Source organism: Hylobates moloch, unplaced genomic scaffold, assembly GCF_009828535.3.
Source record: "Hylobates moloch isolate HMO894 unplaced genomic scaffold, HMol_V3 SCAFFOLD_3, whole genome shotgun sequence".
In the NCBI taxonomy this organism is placed as follows: Eukaryota; Metazoa; Chordata; class Mammalia; order Primates; family Hylobatidae; genus Hylobates; species Hylobates moloch.
Window position 1 is genome coordinate 136,711,588 of NW_026652278.1, and position 20,231 is coordinate 136,731,818.

General features: G+C 40.6%; 1 protein-coding gene and 1 pseudogene across 2 annotated transcripts in view; one reads left to right on the top strand and one right to left on the bottom strand.

Moving 5' to 3' along the window:
• Positions 1-1,211: 1,211 nt before the first annotated feature.
• Positions 1,212-20,231, top strand: part of MMAA (metabolism of cobalamin associated A) — a 36,395-nt gene continuing 17,375 nt past the window's right edge. The window contains exon 1 of one of the 2 annotated variants that reach the window (XM_058436789.1): positions 1,212-1,230. The gene's annotated coding sequence lies outside the window, so the exon portion shown is untranslated. Of the gene's footprint in view, positions 1,231-19,664; positions 19,806-20,231 lie in introns of those variants that run through there. The other variant, XM_032147869.2, reaches the window with a different exon arrangement.
• LOC116464595 (nuclear receptor coactivator 4-like) lies at positions 5,920-7,804 on the bottom strand (annotated as a pseudogene).

Genomic DNA, 20,231 nt, shown 5'->3' on the forward strand with positions numbered 1-20,231 from the left:
TAATTTTCTGTCATTGACTATCGAGTCTACAATCACTCTTTGGAGTACAAGTGGTAGTCTTTTGGTCCAAATAGTAATAATGATAATGGTGAGACCAGTAACTCATTTTTTATTAGTCTGTATTCAGTAAGAATCAACCTGTATCAAATAGCTGAAAAGGCCTGAAGCCTCCCAAATGCATATCATTACACGAATTTTGTGAGGACTGACATCTTGGTTTCATATACTAATTATACTGCATGGCCCCCATTTATAACCGTGTCTACTCGTCATAATTTGATCCTGGCTACTGCCGATGGATGCTATTTTTATCACATTATAGCAAACATTTGGGCGATTAAGTTTTTCTCAAAAATTCTAGATTAGCATACAACGGCTTTACTACTTATACGTCATCTAAGACTTTTTTAAAAATTAGTTACCAATCCGCCCACGCAGTGAGGTAGCAAATCTTATGCCTGTTTATTTTCATCTCCATTTCAGGCTTGCGCCTTTCCCCCCTCGGGACTTCCCGAGGACATCCCTGCAGCAGTGAGCCCGAGTCCTGGCTTTGGGTGCATGTTAAGAAATATTAATCAAAATGAATGGGTGCCTTTTAAGAAAAAAAAATTGTGGGTCCTTCAGCCTTTAAAAACCATGCCATGATTTAAAAACTTAAAACTATATTTCGGCCGAACGCTGAGCATTTCTTCAAATCACTTTGAGAAGCCTGAGTGTCTTTAACCGGTCTGTCAAACGTAACGCGTCTCTCCCTCACCCCACATTTTAAGTTTCCAAGGAGCGGAAGAAGGGGCTCCGGGGGTCCTGGCCGCCGCAGGCTGCTGGGGGTGAGGGCAGGACTCGGCCTCCGTCCGACTCAAGGGTGTCGCAAAGGCCAGGAGGGAACTAAAGTTACCCTCGAACTTCGGAGGCGAAAGATTCCATGTGGACCTTAAAAAGGGCAAAACCTACCCTAAAGGCCGTAAACCGCCCTCCCCTCCCCCGCCAGAAAACTTCCCGGCGCAGAGCTTCCGCAGCCTGCCGCAGGCCGGGAGACCTTCACGCTCACTGGCTCTCCGCCCCACGCAGGAACTGCGCGGCCACGTCCACGGGGACCCCGGCCATGCCCCGCGCCGCCACCCGGCCCCAGGCGATCCCCGGGCCCCACGCGCCTGCAGTCGGCGCTGCGCCTGCGTGGGAGGATCCGGCGGAAGGGGCGGGGTCAGGTGGCACTTCCGTGGCTTCGGGCGGGTGAGTATGGGGAGTGCGCGCGGCGTCCGGGAGTCGGGGCTGGGCTCCCGCCTACGGCCGCCCTCCCGCCGGGGGGCCAGCGCGGTCCTCCGGGGCGCCCTCTGGAGGATTTGGGGTGGGGGAAGGAAAAGGAGAGTATTATCGAATATTCTCCTAATATTGATGCTAGGGGTGCGGATATGTGTGGACAGGCAGGAGTCTGCAAATGGGTTCAAATGGAAGGTCTAACAAAGAAAGGCCCTGTACGTAAACAGTGTTTTAAAATTCTTATCTTGGTTAGGTTTCTCAGGTTATCTTTGAGCCACAGCAAGCCAGCTTTGTTAAGGTGGCTCATCCCTTGTCGCTGCCAAACCCGGTGAATGGTTAACCTGAGGCCGCGTCAGAGACTAAGCCACTATGATTCCTACCAAAGAGTGAAATTGAAACAATTTTCCGGGAAATCCAGGATATAAAAGTTGGATTCAAACTAAAAGTTACAAACAGTATCTAGGTTCTGTCACATGCTGTGCTGGGCAGGGGCTAAATCTCAGCAGAGGGCATGCTGTCTTCATATATATTTCTCATTAGAAAATGAAAGACGACCTAAACCAAAATAATATAAAAATTCTTTATTATCTGTCTTAAGAGTTGTACCCTAATCCATATGTTTGGAAAACATAAACTAATAAAACTTTTCCAACTTGGTAGAAAGCCAAAAGTTTCCAGAAAAACTGTGTGGATTATTAAGCATTTTGCGGTTGTCTACAATGTTCAGAATATTCTTTTACAATAATTTTGCACTAAATACCGGTTTGTGTTCAGGGTAACGAGGTTTTTAAAAAGTCAAAGACAAGGACAGGTTTTTTAAGGGCGGCATTCTATTAGGAGAGACAAAACAAGCATGAAAAGTTACATAACCATAAGAAATGTAAATCACCATTTGAGATATTTGAAGATGTCAAAAGAAACCCTTTATTTAGAATGGAAAGAGCTGGTGAATGCTTGAAACATTTACCATTTAGCTGATTGTTGCCATGTGGGAATGGGGGTCTCTCAAACGGAGATCCAATTTTCTCCAACACAGGCCAAAGATCTGTAGTTTTACGTAATTTTTCTTGGTTTTTAATGTTACTTGCAACCAATTTAGTTAACACACACCTTCTGTGGGTGGGCCAGGTGCAACTAGTTTGTGACCTCTGCAGATTTTCACCTTAGTACAGTCCTACACTTACACAATGGTTCAGTTAAAGATTTTTTGACTTTACAGTGGGTTTATCCAGACACAGACCCGATTGTAAGATGAAGACTCTTTGTATTCAGAAATAATTAGAATTAGAGGTCAGAAAAAGTCCTAGAGACTGGGATGGTCAGGAAAGATTTTAAGCTGGGTAGTATAGGAGAGATATCATAGAAGGGGAAGGATGTAAAAGATGAGTTAAATCTTGGGGTTGGGAGAGTGGCAGGTTTTGGAGATAGTAAACTCTCCTTAGAGTAATTTTGGAAAAGCAAGCGCAAGAGGTGCTGCTGGCCTGGGAACTACACTTTGAGAACCACTGTCCTAGGGTACGGTGAACTTTTGGAGGAATTTGAGTAGGAGGGTAAGGAGATCACCTTCACCTTTCAGAATGAGTCTTGCTGTGAAGTCTGAAAGGAGGACTGAGGAGGGAGAGGGAAAAGAGGAACATTTCTTAGAGGTGATTAGCACCTGCTTGATGCCCGGCCCTGTCCCAGGCTCTCTCATGCATACTCATTCATACTCACCATGACCCTGATACGTAGATCTTAATGTTTTCATTTTGTAAGTGGTCTCAGAGCTTCCTAGTTCAAGTCTAGATTTGAAATAGGGTGGTAGCAGTGGGAATCAAAACATTTAATGATGATGGAATTTAGAAAAATAGAGACTTCTCAAGCACATTTAAGCCTAAAAGTAGAAATTGGGAAATCTGAATCTTACTGGAAAAGTGATAAAAAGTAAAATGGACAGAGAACTTTAGAGAATCCCTTCATGAATTCGGTATTTGTTCTTCATTACTCTTAACTCATGATGACCTATTTAAAACCTATTTAAAAGTTGCTTATTTAAGAAGTCATCTTGGTCTACAAAAATTTCCTGAAATTATTTGAAAAAGAGCCTTCTGTGGTGGGGTGGGGGTGGGGGGGTGGGGGGGTGGTGGTGGAATATGGTAAACAGATTAATGGCATTTGACAGCTTATCTTCAAACCAAAAGTGATTAGCATTGAGAAATGGAAACACTTGGTACAACACTGCATTGCCTGTATGAATTGTGCTGTGCTGCAGACACTGATCTACTGTATTGATTTTGGAAATTCTGTATGCTTTTTCTTGCCAGAGTAGTTATTGAAATTGAGAATATTCATTGGATCAATTTCAAGATAAATATCCCAAGTCAGACTGGCTGCTGCTGAGCAAATTTTTAATGAAGGAAAATATCCACATATTGAAATCAGTTTAAAAAGAAAGTCCTTAAAATATATTACTGTAAAATCTAGAAAAAAATGTACATTTTAAAAACATCAATTAACTGAGTAATCAGTGTAGTGGAGTTATTGACCCATGCAGAATTATGGCATACATTCATTAATTCTGTGAGCAAATAATTGTGCTGTAAATACAAAGATAACTGATATGGTTTGACTGTGTCCCTACCCAAATCTCATCTTGAATTGTAACTCCCACAATCCCCACATGTCATGGGAGGAGCCTGGTGGGAGGTGATTGAATTATGGGGACAGGTCTTTCCTGTGCTGTTCTCATGATAGTGAATGAGTCTCATGAGATCTGGTATTTTTAAAAATGGGAGTTTCCCTGCACAAGCTCTCTCTTTGCTTGCTGCCATCCATGTAAGACAGGACTTGCTCCTCCTTGCCTTCCGCCATGATTGTGAGGCTTCCTCAGCCACATAGAACTGTAAGTCCATTAAACCCTTTTTCCTGTATAAATTACCCAGTCTTGGGTATGTCTTTATCAGCAGCCTGAAATCAGACTAATACACTAGATATGGCCTACTTTGAGATACCTTACTGAATCTTGTAAAGCTGGGGAATTTCCCTTGTATTTTGGTAGTGCTTAGCTTACAAATTGTAGGATGAAGCCATATTCTCAGGAATCATGAAAATTAGTTGAAACATTTTGATTTGATTATTATTATTTTATGGCTGTTATGCTTTTAATGGAGGCAGATACAGAATTCGTCAATGCAAAATAATGTTTTACATACTCCTTAACATAGTGATTAACGTAAATTATATTTTGACAATGTAAAATACAGTGTGTTTGGCCTCAAAAAAGAAACTACAGAGTTAGCTGCAAATTAAGGTAACTGGAAAGGCTCCTTGTTTTTTGCCCACCACCTTTATTATAATAGTTATATATGATGTCTGGGGAGGGAATTAAAAAATAATACAAAGCTCTTTCAGCTGTGGTTCAGAGAACTCTAGTGAAGCTGTATGGCAATGACACTGTGGGACCATGAAGTTTTCCCAGAAGTATTTCAATAAGAGGCATTTACAGTTTAATAGTTTCAAAGTCTGGAAAGCAGCAAATATATCTTAGAGAATTTAAAAACATTATAAATATAAACCCCACTTCTCTCCTACAGAGACATTTTAAAGCATGGACATTACTTTAAGGAGATTGAGAAAACATCAGTAGTTTTCATAGAGCTTCAATGAACACCTCAAGGCACAAGTGTTGAAAATGGCCTGTTCACTAAAATGTCACTTTTGGAGGTACAGGTATACTGTGCTTACAGTGAGAGGATGACTTTATCCCTAGTTAAAAGCACCAGGTGTCAAGCTCTGCTTCCATTACCCAGGATGCACCAATAATCCCTATGATAGTGAATGGTTCAAGTACTATACTACATTTCCAACATGTCTTTTGCCTATTTGCTTAGTTGGTGCTGGGGTTCTTTTGAACCCTGCAGGTGTGTAGAATATTTTAAAAGGCTAGAACTACCTAAAAAATAGTCTTGAAATAATACCAAGCCCTTCTAAAGGAGCTCACTGGATATTTTAATAACATTTACAGAAAGAAAGACAAAATTTGCAGTAGCTGAGTTTCTTTCAAGTGAAGAATAATAATGTAGAACATGTAGTCTAAAATGTTTGGTAATTAATGTCAAAAGTTGCCAACATTATTCATATATTTTGGTAATTACTATCGGCCAGGTTAATTTTTTGTGCAAAATACGCTGTATATTAATAGAATAGGAAAATCATTATTTCAGACCACTAACAAGAAAACCCACAGCTAGGGAAGCATCTATAGGGCAATTAAATATTAGGGAAGTTTACTAGCTTTAGAATACATCAATACACTTTGATTACAGAAATATTTCATTTTTAAAACTAGAGTGTTTTAATGTACTTTTAGTAACGACCCTATCTAAGGAGACTTGGAGGCTTGTGAAAAAGACATATCCACAAAGATGCTGCAATTCTGGTGTCGGAGTGAATTAACACTTCTGTAAGAAGGAAGGAACTGAATCAGCTCAGCATCAGTAAACAACATTTTTCTTTTAAACAGTAACTCATAATCTGATGACTCACTTCGCTCTACTAGTTCAAAATTAGGCAAGAGAAGAACTAAGCTAACTGGTCAGACTCAGAAACACAATGATTTGGCAAGCCACAGTCACTCAGCTCATGATGTGTGACAATCAGCAGAAAGGCTGCTCAACTCTTGTCCATTCCTTCACATCCGTAGAGGAGTTCGATATATCCACTTGTTTTTATCAACTTTAAGCTGCATACAGGCAAAGAGATCACAAACTGCAGGGAGGCCCTAATGGTCTGGGGGGAAGTTAAGTTCCTCCCGTAGAGGTGAATTAAGTAATACTTCCTGGGCCTTCTTTTGAATCATCCACTTGTCTTCTCCAGAGGATAGCTGGCTGAGGTTGCCCATCTTCTTTCCTGGCAGGACCCAGTCAGCTGTGTTAAAGGAACACCAGGAAGTGCTCATGGGGCTTTTTAGCTTTTGTTTGCCCGCTTTGTCTTCAGTATTAGGCACTTTCTTAGGACTTTCTTCTTTGTATGGGGGCCTGATAAGCCACTCTGACAAGGTGCTGTTCTTTATGACTTGGAAGGAATCAGCAATTCTAGAAGGAACCAGCAATTCTAGAAGGAACCATTGACTTTGGTGCTTTAGTTCTGTTCTTTACTAGAAGGACAGAGCCACATATTCAGGGAATCTTTATGTTTCTCAGGCTCAGGTTTGGGTTCCATGGGCATCCCATTTTTATCCTTTCCTTCTTTGTTCAGAAGCCACTTATACAGAGCCTTCTCACAATTCTCATCATACACGCACTCTGCAAAGCTTGTGCAGGGCTCATTGGCTCTGCACACCTCCTCTACCTTACATGGGTCCTGATTGTTCTGGACCAGCCAATCCTCTGTAACCATGCTGGGGGTGTACAGTGGTTTCTTGGCCTCCAAGTGGTCATGCAGGCACTTCAGATTGCCCATGTTTTCCAACTCCATACCTTTGGCCTGGTTTCCCTGACAGTTGGTAACAGGAGTCAGTCTTGACAAGCCAATCATTCACATTATAGGACTGGAACAAGAGCTTAAACTTCTCACTGATTTCGTGACTGCCATTCTCGGGCTTCCCCAGCTTATGAGATTCCTGGGGAGTCACTAGCCAATCTGATAGGTTCATCTCATCTTGATCAGGAAGCTCTAGATCTTCAACCTTTTCCATTTCAATGGAGAACTAGTAGTGGAATGGCTGTTACACTTTTGATAACTTGGTTTTTCAGGAACTTCCTGTTGCTGATTCTTGAGGAGCAAGTTTTCTAAGCCCTTTAGGTTTCCCCAGACATTACTAAAGAAATTGCAGGCTCTGGAAGAAGTCTGACTATTCTCCAGGGTCTGCTTTTTGGTGAGCCAGTCCTGGGGGTTGGTGCTGGGTATGTAAGGAGCCTAATGACCACTGGCAGGTTTGCTTCCAAGGAGCCATTTGCTGAGAGGGATAGCTGCAATACTGGATGCTGACTTCTGCTCTGGCATTGGGATATAGCTTCTCCTCCAGGAAAGGCCCAATATTTGATGAACTAGCATAAGCCATCAAGTGCTCAGGAATTTGAATTGTTTTGAGAGACCTAAATGTGGTGATGGTCTGGCACAGAGCAGTTGTGTCAGTTTCAAAGAGTAGGACATTTGAGTCTTCATGCTTAAGGGTCAAACTGTCCGGTCTCTCCAGGCACACAGAGACTTGATTGGCTAGATCTTTGTTTTGGGTACACTCCAGTTGATGAATAAGACAATTGAACTGGGCTGATAACCAGTAGAGCTGCTGAGCCTGCTGTTGAAGTGTCTCCTCTTTAAGCTGATAGATGAGGTCCACCTGTTCATGTAGTCACACCTCATGGCTTCTAGGACGTTCCAGGTGACGGCTTATGCAACTGTGAATCTGAGCTTTGACCTCTTGCAAGTTATCTTTAATTTGCTGTTCAGCCTGGAGAACTCCACCAATAGCAAGCTCCAAGTCCCTCCGTGCATCACTACCCCTCAAAAGGGGTTCTCTGTTACTGGAGCTGCCACTCTGGTCTTGGAAGGTATTCATTCTGCTCACAGCTCCAGGTCAGAGTGCCTCTCTGGGAAATCTGAAGGGACCTTGTGTGGACTGAGACACGGCCCCACACAAACCTAGGGCCCAAAGCTGATTCGATTATTGATCTAGTTCTTTGATTTCGTCCCATGAGAAAGCAGGAAAAGATGCTGAGTTACATGAGCAGGTAGGAAATCCTTCTCTCTACTTACATAATTTTGCCATTTTAGTGGAATTAGTCTGTTCTGCCTGTGACAGTATATAAAGGTAGAAAGCTGCTCATACAAGGCTGAGTTATATTGGCTCTTAAAAAATTCTTGGGCTGCTTTAAAATCTGGTTGATTGGATAAATTCATAGGGTTAAATATATTATGAACTTAGTTATCAGGAGTGAATTATTGTCTGTGGAGCAAAAAACATTTTAAAATGTGGTCTGTTCTGTCACCTAACACATTGAGATCTCCTACTGATAAAAACTTAGCACAGGAAATAGAAACTAATTTTTCATTTTGGTCTAAGCAAAAAATAAATAAATAGAAAGATAAATAGACGGCCATAATCAGGCATATTCAGATATACAGGATTATTTTATTTTCTCTAGAGTTGACACCATATAAATCTGGATTTGTGAAATCTATAGTTTTTTCCAAGTTCTGCCACTAATTCTGAGGCCTTGGTCAATCAGCCTTATGCTGTTGAGCCTCACCTTTAAAATAGGATGTCATCCACTGTAGGATTGTTGTGAGGATTAGCTGAAAAAATACATGCACGATGCCTCACACATGATAAACACTCAGTAGAAGGTAGCAGCTGCTGCTTGCCATTCAGATGCTCCAGAGAGTTGGTGGGAATCAAGAAAATTAGTCCCCTGGGAAGAAGTTTGAGGATGTCAAATCCAGAATTACATACATCTGGATAGCTTTTTGGTTTTGGCAAAAGAACTGGAGTAAGATGGTATCATCCTTTTTCTTGTTCTTTCTTTTCATTTAAAGTCCTTTTAAGATTTGTATTGGCATCAGAAGGCAGAGAACTGCAATCCCAATTGTGATAAAACCTGCAGTATAAATCATAAGCTTATCAGACAGTTGGTGTGGATTTTCTGAGAAAGATTGCAATGGTAGTGGTATGAAACCACTACTTTAAATGTTAAAGCAATCTAGAATATTTATTTAGAGAATATTTGCTTACATTATTATAAATGGACATAGTTTCATGTAGTAAACCTTTTGTTACTGAGTTTTGATTCCTTGCAAACTTATCTTACCGTTTTTCTGTTTGGAAGGTTGATTACATGTCAAAGGTGCCTTGATTCAAAACAGGAAACTTAGAAGGCAAAATGTTTTAGTAAAGGTCCTTCAGTCACACAGGTTAAGATTGTTACCTAAACTTTTCTTTATAGTTTAGTAGATTAACATAGAGTAGATGGAGTATATATTCATGAACCTAAAAAAAAAATTGGAAGGTTACTGTGTGCCAGGCACTGTGCTAGTTTCTGAGGAAATATGCCCTTTTTCTGGGAGAATCAGTTGAGTTGAGCAATGAGAATTGGTAAGGAGCAGTCTATAAATAGATAAATTAGAAAACAAGAAGACAAATACTATTTTTGAGATGGGAACAAAAGACTGTGAGCATTGAATAGAACACTTAACTGCCTGGAGAAGGTGGGGGAAGATATATCTCTGAGGAGGTGCTATTTGAACTGAGTAGGCATTTGTCAGCAAAAATGTGAAGGATATGCACTACAGACACCTAATTTTTATTATAGCATATATATAGTTTAAAAAAATCTACCATGCTCAAAAATGGTTACCATCTCATATATATCATGTTATTTCAGACTACTTTTGAACTTCAAATTTAACATAATTCTGATAAAATATCTGTGCATGGAAGAAATGGTAAAATGTGATTATTGCTTATTTCACCTTGCACATAATTCTTTTTACTAAATTTTTTTAGTATATATGCTGGCTTTATGTCTAATTTAGAGACTGACATATAAATGCATTGAGTGTAACACTGATAGTCACAATAACTGGTAAAATTAAGGATCCATCAAATTTGACTGTGATGTTAGGAAGAAATCTAAATGCAAATGGAAGCAAGTTACAGGTTATAAAGATAATAATTAAATCATGAGTAGTTATTAGGCATTTCTTATTAAATTTTTAAAATTCTGAATTTTATCTTTTAAAAAAGATTTTTTTGGTTACTTTTTCTTATAATAGAACTGTATTAGTTTCCTATGGCTTCGATAACAGATTATCACAAACTTAGTGTCAACATAAATTTATTATCTTACAGTTCTATTGGTCAGAAGTCTGACACGGGTCTCACTGGGGTAAAATCAAGGTGTCAGTAGATCTTTGTTCCATCCTGGAGGATCTAGAAGAGAATCAGTTTCCTTGCCTTTACCATCTTCTGTAGGTTGTCCTCATTCCTTGGTTCATGGCCCTTTTACTTCATCTTGAAAGATCTGAAGAGTGGATTGAATCCTCACATGATGTCACTCTGCTATTCATTTCTACCTCCCACTTTCATATTAAAGGACATTGGTGATTACATTGGGTCCACCTGGATAATCTAAGATAATCTTTTTACCTTGTCAGCTGATTAGCAACTTTAGTTCCATGTGCAACTTTAATTCCCTATTTGCCATATAACATAACATATTCATAGGTTCCAGGGATTCGGACGTGGACGTGTTTGGGAGGCCATTATTCTGCCTATCATAGTAACATATGCCGTTTTTAAAAAAACAGAAATATATGGTCAGCCAAAAAACAACATAAAAGCACCATAATACCACTCCTCTGTAGATGAAATTATATACACATCGATATATGTAGTTATTCTGTGTGTGTGTGTGTATGGGGAGGGTGTCAATGTGTGTTTAACATTTTTGAAAAAGGTGTCACACTTCCTCTTAATCTTGAATCCTTTTTTTAGTAATCTGGTCTCGTAGATTTAAATGACATATAAACATCGAAGGAATGTTGAATTTTATCAGATGCTTTTTCAGCATCAATTGAAATGCTCATATGGTTTTTGCCTTCCATTCTGTTGATATGATGTATCGCATTGATTGATTTGTATGTTTTCTTTTTTTTTTTTTGAGACAGAGTCTCACTGTTGCCCAGGCTGGAGTGCAGTGGCACGATCTCACCTCACTGCAAGCTCCACCTCCCAGGTTCACGCCATTCTCCTGTGTCAGCCTCCCGAGTAGCTGGGACTACAGGCGCCCGCCACCATGCCTGGCTAATTTTTTGTATTTTTAGTAGAGACAGGGTTTCACCTTGTTAGCCGGGATGGGATTTGTATATGTTGAACCACCCTTGTACCCCAGGGATAAATCCCACTTGGTCATGATTAATGATCTTTTTAATGTATGGTTGAATTCAGTTTGCTAGTATTTGAGGACTTTAGCCTCAATAGTCATCAAAATTCATTCTATAAGGCCAGTATTATTCTGATACCAAAACCAATGACATACCAAAAAAAAAAAAAGAATACTAGAGGCTAGTATTCAATAGTATTCAAAAGCATAGTATTCTTTTTTATTTAGTATTCAAAAGAATACTAGCCTTGTATTATTTCATTTTCATGTTGCTTATAAAGACATACCTGAGACTGAGCAATTTAAAAAAGAAAGAGGTTTAATTGGACTTACAGTTCCACACGGCTGGGGAGGCCTCAGAGTCATGGCAGAAGGCAAGAAGGAGCAAGTCACATCTTACATGGATGGCGGCAGGCAGAAAGAGAACTTGTGCAGGGAGACTCCTGTTTTTAAAACCATCAAGTCTTGTGAGACTCATTCAGTATCAGGAGAATGGCACAGGAAAGACCCACCCCCATAATTCAGTCATTTCTCACTGGGTGCCTCCCATAATATGTGGGAATTATGGGAGCTACAAGGTGAGATTTGGGTGGGGACACAGAACCACACCATATCAAGCCTCTAGGTACTTTTTTTTGGAATGTCTTTGGTTTGGGTATCAGAGTAATACTGGCCTCATAGAATGAATTTGGAAATATTCCCTTTTCCTCTGTTTTTCAGAATAGTTTCAGTAAGATTGGTATTCTTTAAATGTTTGATAGAATTCAGCAGTGAAGCCATCAGATCCCAGGCTTTTCTCTATCAGACTTTTTATTACAGCTTCAATTTCATTACTTGTTATTGGTATGTTCAGGTTTTAGATTTCTTCATTGTTCAATGTTGGTAGGTTATATATGTCTAGGAATTTATCCATTTCTTCTAGATGTTTTCAGTTTATTGGCATATACTTGCTCATAATAAGCACTAAGGAGACTTTGGATTTCTGTGGTGTCAGTTGTAATGTCTCCTTTTTCATCTCTGCTTGTATTTATTTGGATCATCTCTCTGTTTTCCTTAGTTTAGCTTGCTCTTGATTTTCTAGTTCTTTAAGATGCATTGTTTAAGCCGGGTGCAGTGGCTAACACCTGTAATCTGAGCACTTTGGTAGGCCTAGGCGGGTGGATCACCTGAGGTCAGGAGTTCGACACCAGACTGGCCAACATGGTGAAACCCCATCTCTACTAAAAAAACAAAATTAGCCAGGCGTGGCGGCACATGCCTGGAATCCCAGCTACTTGGGAGGCTGAGACAGGAGAATCGCTTGAACCTGGGAGGTGGAAGTTGTGATGAGCTGAGATTGCACCATTGCACTCCAGCCTGGGCAACAAGAGCAAAACTCCTTCTCAAAAAAAAAGAAAAAAAAGATGCATTGTTTATTTGAAGTTTTTCTTCTTTTTTAATGTAGGCATGTATAGCTATAAACTTCCCTCTTAGTACTGCTTTTGCTGTATCCCACAGGGTTTGGTATGATGTGTTTCCATTATTATTTGTTTCAAGACATTTTTCAATGTCCTTAATTTCTTGATTGACCCACTGTTCATTCAGGAACATATTGTTTAATTTCCATATATTTGTATTGTTTACACAATACCTCTTCTTATTGATTTCTAGTTTTATTCCAATGTGGTTAGAGAAGATGTCTGATCTTATTTCAGTTTTTTGAATGTTTCAAGACTTGTTCTGTGAGCTAACATTTGGTCTATTCTTGAGAATGATCCGTGTACCAAAGAGAAGAATGTGTTTTCCGCAGCCATTGGATGAAATGTTCTGTAAATACCTATTAGGTGCATTTGGTCTGTAGTGCAGATTAAGTCCGATGTTTTGTTATTAATTTTTTGTCTGGAAGATATGTCCAATACTGAAAGTGTGGTGTTGAAGTCTCCAGCTATTATTGTATTGGGGTCTATCTCTGTCTTTATCTCTGATAATATTTGCTTTGTATATCTGGGTGCTCCAAGGTTGGGTGCATGTAGATTTAAAATTGTTATATCCTCTTGCTGTATTGACCCCTTTATCACCATCTAGTGACCTTCCTTGTCTCTTCTTACAGTTTTTGTCTTGAAATCTATTTGTCTGATACAATTGTAACTACTCCTGTTCTTTTTTGGTTTCCATTGGCATGGAATAACTTTTTCCATCCCTTTATTTTCAGTCTGTGTTTGTCTTTATAAGTGAAGTGGGCTTCCTATAGGCAACAGATCATTGGGTCTTTTATTTTTTTTATCCATTCCACCACTCTATGTTTTTTGACTGGAGAGTTTAGTCCATTTACATTGAATGTTATTATTAATAAGTAAACACTTATTCTTGCCATTTTGTTATTTGTTTTCTGGTCTTCCCTTCTTTCTTTCCTGTCTTCATTTTAGTGAAGGTGATTTTCTCTGCTGATATGATTTAGTTTCTTGCTTTTTATTTTTTGTGTATCTGTTGTATGTTTTTTGGTTTGAGATTACTGTAAGACTTGCTATTTTATCTTACTATCTTATCACCCATTATTTTAAGCTGATAACAACACTGTTTACATAAACAAGTGAATAGAAAACTAATAAAGACTCTGCCTTACCTTAATCCCTGGCTTTTTAATTTTTTGTTGTTTCTGTTCATATATTACTGTCTTGAAAAGTTATTGTAGTTATTATTTTTGATTGGATCATTGTTTAGTCTTTATACTTAACAGTACTTTATACATCACAGGTACAATATTCTTTGTTTACTTTCTATTACCAGTGAGTTTGTACCTTCAGATGATTTCTTACTGCTCACTAATGTCCTTTTCTTTCTCACTGAAGTGTTCTCTTTAGCATTTCTTGTAGGAAAGGTTTAGTGTTGATGAAATTTCTCTGCTTTTGTTTGTCTGGGAAAGTATTTCTCCTTCATGTTTGGAGGATATTTTCACTGGCTATACTATTCTAGTGTACATTTGTTTTTTTCCCTTCAGCACTTTAAGTAGGTTATGCCATTCTCTCCTAGCCTATAAAGTTTCCACTGAAAAGCCTGCTTCCAGTCATATTGGAGCTCCATTATATGTTGTTTGTTTCTTTTTCTCATGCTGCTTTTAGGATTCATTCTTTATCCTTGACCTTTGGGAGTTTGATTATTAAGTGGCTTGAGGTAGTCTTTGGATTAAATATGCTTGGTGATCTGTAACCTTCTTGTACTTGACTATTGATATCTTTCCCTAGGTTTGGGAAGTTCTCTGTTATCCCTTTGAATAAACTTTTTACCCATCTCTTTCTCTACTTCCTCTTTTCCTCTTTAAGGCCAATAGCTCTTAGATTTGCCCTTTTGAGGCTGTTTTCTAGATCTTGGAGGCATGCTTCATTGTTTTTTATTCTTTTCTCTTTTGTCTTCCCTCACTGTGTATTTTCAAATAGCCTGTCTTCAGCTCACTAATTCTTTTTTCTTTTTTTTTTTTTTGAGACAGGGGTCTTGCTCTGTCACCCAGGCTGGAGTGTAGTGGTGTGATCAGGACTTGCTGCAGCCCCTACCTCCCAAGCTCGAGCAATCCTGGCACCTCAGCCTCCTGAGTAACTGGGACTACAGCCACCACACCCAGCTAATTTTTATATCTTTTGTAGAGATGGGGTTTTGCCATGTTGCCCAGCTGGTCTCGAGCTGGGTTCAAGGGATCTGTATGCCTTGGCCTCCCAAAGTGCTGAGATTACGGGTATGAGCCACCATGCCTGGCCCAAGCTCACTAATTCTTTCTTCTGCTTGATCAATTCTGTCTTAAGAGACTCTGATGCATTCTTTAGTATGCCAGTTGCATTTAATCTCCTTGTTAAATTTATTCGATAGAATTCTGAATCCTTTCTTGTGGTATCTTGAATTTTTTTTTTTTTTTTTTTTTTTTGAGATGGAGTTTGTTCTATCACCCAGGCTGGAGTGCAGTGGTACGATCTCGGCTCACTGCAACCTCTGCCTCCCAGGTTTAAGTGATTCTCTTGTATCAGCCTCCCAAGTAGCTGGGATTACAGCACCCACCACCACACCTGGCTAATTTTTGTATTTTTAGTAGAGACGGGGTTTCACCATGTTGGCCAGGCTGGTCTCGAACTCCTGACCTCAAGTGATCTGCCCAGCTTGGCCTCCCAAAGTGCTGGGATTACATGTGTGAGCTACCACACTCAGTCGTGTCTTGAATTTCTTTGAGTTTCCTCAAAACAGCTATTTTGAATTCTCTGTCTGAAAGATCACATATCTCTGTTTCTCCAGGATTGGTCCCTGGTGCCTTATTTAGTTTATTTGGTGAGGTCATGTTTTCCTGGGTGGTCTTGATACTTATAGATGTTTGTCTGTATCTGGACATTAAGGAGTTAGGTATTTATTGGAGTCTTTGTAGTCTGGGCTTGTTTGTACCTGTCCTTCTTGGGAATGCTTTCCAAATATTTGAAAGGGCTTGGGTGTTCTGATCTAAGCCATATCTGCATTTTGGGGCACCCCAAGCCCAGTAACACTATGGTCCTTACAGATTCATAGAGGTACTACCTTGGTGATCTTGGATAAGATCCTGAAGAATTCTCTGGATTACCAGGCAGAGACTCTTGTTCTCTTCCCATACTTTCTCCCAAACAGAGTCTCTGTCTGTTTTGAGCCACCTGGAGCTTGGGATAGGGTTATACAAGCAACCCTGTGGTCACCACCACTGTAACTGTACTGGGTCAGACCTGAGTCCAACACAGCACTGGGTTTCACCAAAGGCCCACTGTAGCTACTACCTGACTATCACTTATGTTCACTCAGATTCCTAGGGCTGTACAGTCAGCAAGTGGCAAAGCCAGACAGGCTTATGTCCTTCCTTTGAGGGTGGTTAGTTCCCCCACGCTCCAGGTAAGTCCAGAGATGCCATCCAGGAGTAAAAGCTGAGTCAAAAACTCTAGAAATCTACGTGATGCTGTGCTCTACTGTGGCTAAGCTGGTGTTCAGACCACAAGACGGCATCCTTCCCATTCTTTCCTCCCTTTTCCAAAGACAGAGGAGCCTCACCCCATGACTGCCACTGCCACAGGCCCACGAAGAGTGCTACCAGACTACTGCCGATGCTCCCTTAAGGTCCAGGGGCTCTTTGGTCAGCTTGTGGTGATGCTGGCTGATCAGGGACTTACCCTTCAGGACAGTGGGCTCCCCTCTGGTCCAGGGCAGGTCCAGAAATGCCACCCAAGAGCCAAGTGCTGGAATTGGGGACCCCAAGAGCCCATTTGTTTCTCTACCCCACTGTGGCCAAGCTGGTACCTACCATGCCAGACAAATTCCTTTTTACTTTTCCCTTTGCTTTTCTCAAGCAGAAGGAGTCTTGCCCTGTACCTACTGCAGCTGGGAATGTGCTGAGTCTTACCTGAAGCCAGCAAGTTTCAGAGTCCACCCAAGGCCCTCTATGTAGTACTTTGGTATTGCTGCTGGGCCCAAGGGCTCTTCAGTCAGCAGATGATGAATCCTGCCAGGACTGGCTCCGTTTATTCAACGCAGCAAGTTCCCTTCTGGCCCGGGGTGTGTCTAGAAATGTCATTCAGGAGCTAGGCCCTGGAAGGGGGACCTCATGACTCTAACTGGTGCCCCATCCTGCTGTGACTGAGGATATCCAAGATGCAAGATAAAGTCCTCACCGCTCTTCCCTTTCCTTTCCTCAAGCAGAAGGAAGGTGTCTCTTTTGTAGCCATGAGCCATGCAGCCTGGGATTAGGGAAGGAGTGATGCAACACTCCTTTTGCTGCTCCAGCTGGTGTCTCACTGGGTTGTGTTCCCCCTCCCCGAAACCCCCTAGTCCACTGGCTCTGGGCTCAGTTCAACATTAGGACTTGCCTAGGAGTTGCAGTCCTTGTGGCCTAGACTGCCATTAAAGTTTGATTGAGACACTAGAGCACTTTAACCCACAGTGGCTAGGCTTCTGTGAGCTCCAGAAACTCAAGTTTCAAGCTCTGGGAACAGCCATTCCTCTCTGGCTGGTTTAATGGTTAATAGTTCCTTCTGTGTGTGGTGCCAGCTGATTTTGCTTTCTGCTATAACAGGGCGCACTGAGTTAGCGCCTCAAAATTGCTATGTTCTCCCTCTCCCCAGCGCACAGAAATGCTCTCTGCATCATGCCACTGCTACCAGGGAATGGGAGAGGGGTGGTGTTGGGGATTCAAAACGGTTTTTCCTACCTCTTCAGTGCCTCTTTGAGTGATATGAAGCTAAAACCAGGTAGAAAATGATTGGTGAAGCCTTGTATTCTGCTATCCTGCTCTGACCCTGACCACCTCTGTCACTCTTTTTTTGAACACAGCTTGTTTGGTAATAGGAGGTAGTCATGGTAAGACTTGTTAATTAAGGAGCATATTTTAAATAGTTCTAATTTGCTGTTAGACTACATATGACAGCATCTTCCCTATGGGACCATAGGACTAGATTTGGTAATGAGAATGTTTTCTGTCCTGCAGATTTCCTCTCTCTGTTCCTTGGCTCCTCCTCATGCCACTAGCGTCACTGCAACTGAAAAGACTTCTTACTCACTTCAGAAGCTGGGCAGAGTTACTAATATCTACTTCCCTTTTAGCCAAAGGACTTCTTTGTTATTTTAATATAATTTATTAAGTAATGCCTGCCATAGAGAGTCAAACAACGTGGGTTTGAATCTTGGGCCCGCCACTGGCTATGACTGTGATCACTCAGCTCTCTCAGTGTTCTTTCCCCCTTCTGTTAAATGAAAATAATAACTGTTGTACTGCCCTCATGGAATTAACTGGAGAATAAAATGAAATAAAATATCTGAAAGTGGCTTGTAGACTCTAATGTGCCAGGCATTTGGGGAATGAAATAAGTTCAGATCAGCAGCAGCTCTTTTTTCTTTTTATTTAAGCAATTGCAGTGTGCCAGGCTCCATGTCAAACTCTGAGGATTCTAATAAGATAGGATAGCTCAAGAAGGTCTTAAAGCAGCCTTTTCGGGCCGGGCGCAGTGGCTCACGCTTGTAATCCCAGCACTTTGGGAGGCTGAGGCGGGCGGATCACGAGGTCAGGAGATCGAGACCACGGTGAAACCCCGTCTCTACTAAAAATACAAAAAAAATTAGCCGGGCGTGGTGGCGGGCGCCTGTAGTCCCAGCTACTCGGAGAGGCTGAGGCAGGAGAATGGCGTGAACCCGAGAGGCGGAGCTTGCAGTGAGCCGAGATCGCGCCACTGCACTCCAGCCTGGGCGACAGCGAGACTCTGTCTCAAAAAAAAAAAAAAAAGCAGCCTTTTCTTTGCCATTCCTTAATACCTTGCCTCAGTCTAGGTCCTCATCATCTCCTTTGGTTCCTTGCTAGGCTTCCTGAACTGGGCTCTGTTTAAAAGTCTCATCACTCTTGCCTTCATGTCACCGCTTCTAGAGTTATCTTTTCAAAAGCAAAGTTGATTATGTCACCTCCATAAAGGTCTCTGTCATTTGTCCTCTGCCCACAAGACAAAATTTAAATTCTTGACCTCAGTTTACCTCTGGTCCAGCCTAATCTCCTATTAGTAGTTCCATATACCCTAGGCTTCTGCCTTACTGAATTTCTTAATTTTCTCTGACATGACAGGGAAGAGACCAAGTCCCAACTCTGATTTTGCACATTTAAGTCCTCAGACTGGAAAGCCTGCCTCAACCTTCTTCAACATTTTTGTTATTTCAGACTCGGTCTTGACTTCAACTCGTCTATGACTTGAATTCCCTAAGGAGAGTGAGCTCCTGTAATCTTGTCTGTTCCCATGGCACTTTGTTCTTTCTTTGATGTGATGTATTTTATTCTGTGAGCTCTTGAAGTGCTAGGATTAGGTTATTTAAGATAAGATAATGAATGAGGCATTGTACCTAAGAAAGTGTAGCAGGTTGAATGATGGCCTTCAAAAAGATATGTCCACATCCTAATCCCTGGAACCTGTGAATGTGGCCCTATTTGGAAAAAGAGTCTTTGCAATGTAATTAAGTAACTAATTCTGTTACAGTAATTATGGTAATTTGTTACAGCAGCCTTAGGGAACTAATATATTAATAGAAGGTTATGGTATAATGGCTGGAACATAATCAAATACGATTGTCATCACCATCAGTACCATTACTATAGTCACCATTACTCTTATCACCTATCATGGGACCTGAAAAGTAGTATGTTCTTAGAAAATGTGGTTGAATAAAAATACAGTTCTTGCCTGTGGGATTCCAGTCTATTAGTAATGGTAGTGGTGTTGATGAGAATTGTGCTTAAAGGTGGTATTGAAAGAGAGCTTCCAAAGTAGACTCTGTCTTAAAGTTTTGTTTTAAATGTCTTTTTGTGTGTTTGTGTGAAAGGTGACATTAGATCATTTAAAATTGTTTTTTAGAAAAACTTTTATACATTTTCAATTGTCCTTTTAGAATAAGGCTAATTTTGTACAAATAGACATTATAATGCCCACCGCCCCTCCTGCCGCCCCATAGAGAAAAAGTTGTTGCTTTTGGAAAACTGATGAGCACTTATAGTTCTACCAGTTTAAAAAATCTTAAACTATTCTTTTTTCCCCAATAGAATGTTAAGAAGCTAAAACTAATTTCATGTTCATCGGCCTTGAAGTACCATTTAGAGGTATACCTTGGAGCAGTAATTTATTCCATCATGCCACAAGGTGCTTGAAAATCAACCAAAATTTACAAATACTCGTAAACCCAAACTGGGTGAGTTATACATAACTGTAAATTTTAGATTGCTACTGGAAGAATTATTACCAATGTTTCATAACTTGGTGTAATTAAAATAAAGCTAAGGTTAATTGAGCTCTTACTCCACGGTAGACACTGTTCTAAGCTTTTTACAAGAATTGTCATTTTGCTCTCACAACCACTCTGCTTTCTTACCTATTCTCTTTACTCAAGAGGAAGCTGAGGCACAGAGTGGTCAAGTAACTTGCCTAAGGTTATTTTGGCTTAAGTGGCAGAGATTCAGCGACCATGGCTCGTAACCTCTGCACTGCCCTGACTCGGCATACCATGTCAGCTTTCATTTTTAAATACAATTTGAAGTAGAGAATATCAGTATATCATCAGAAAAAAGATCCTTATGGCCTGGCGCGGTGGCTCACGCCTGTAATCCCAGCACTTTGG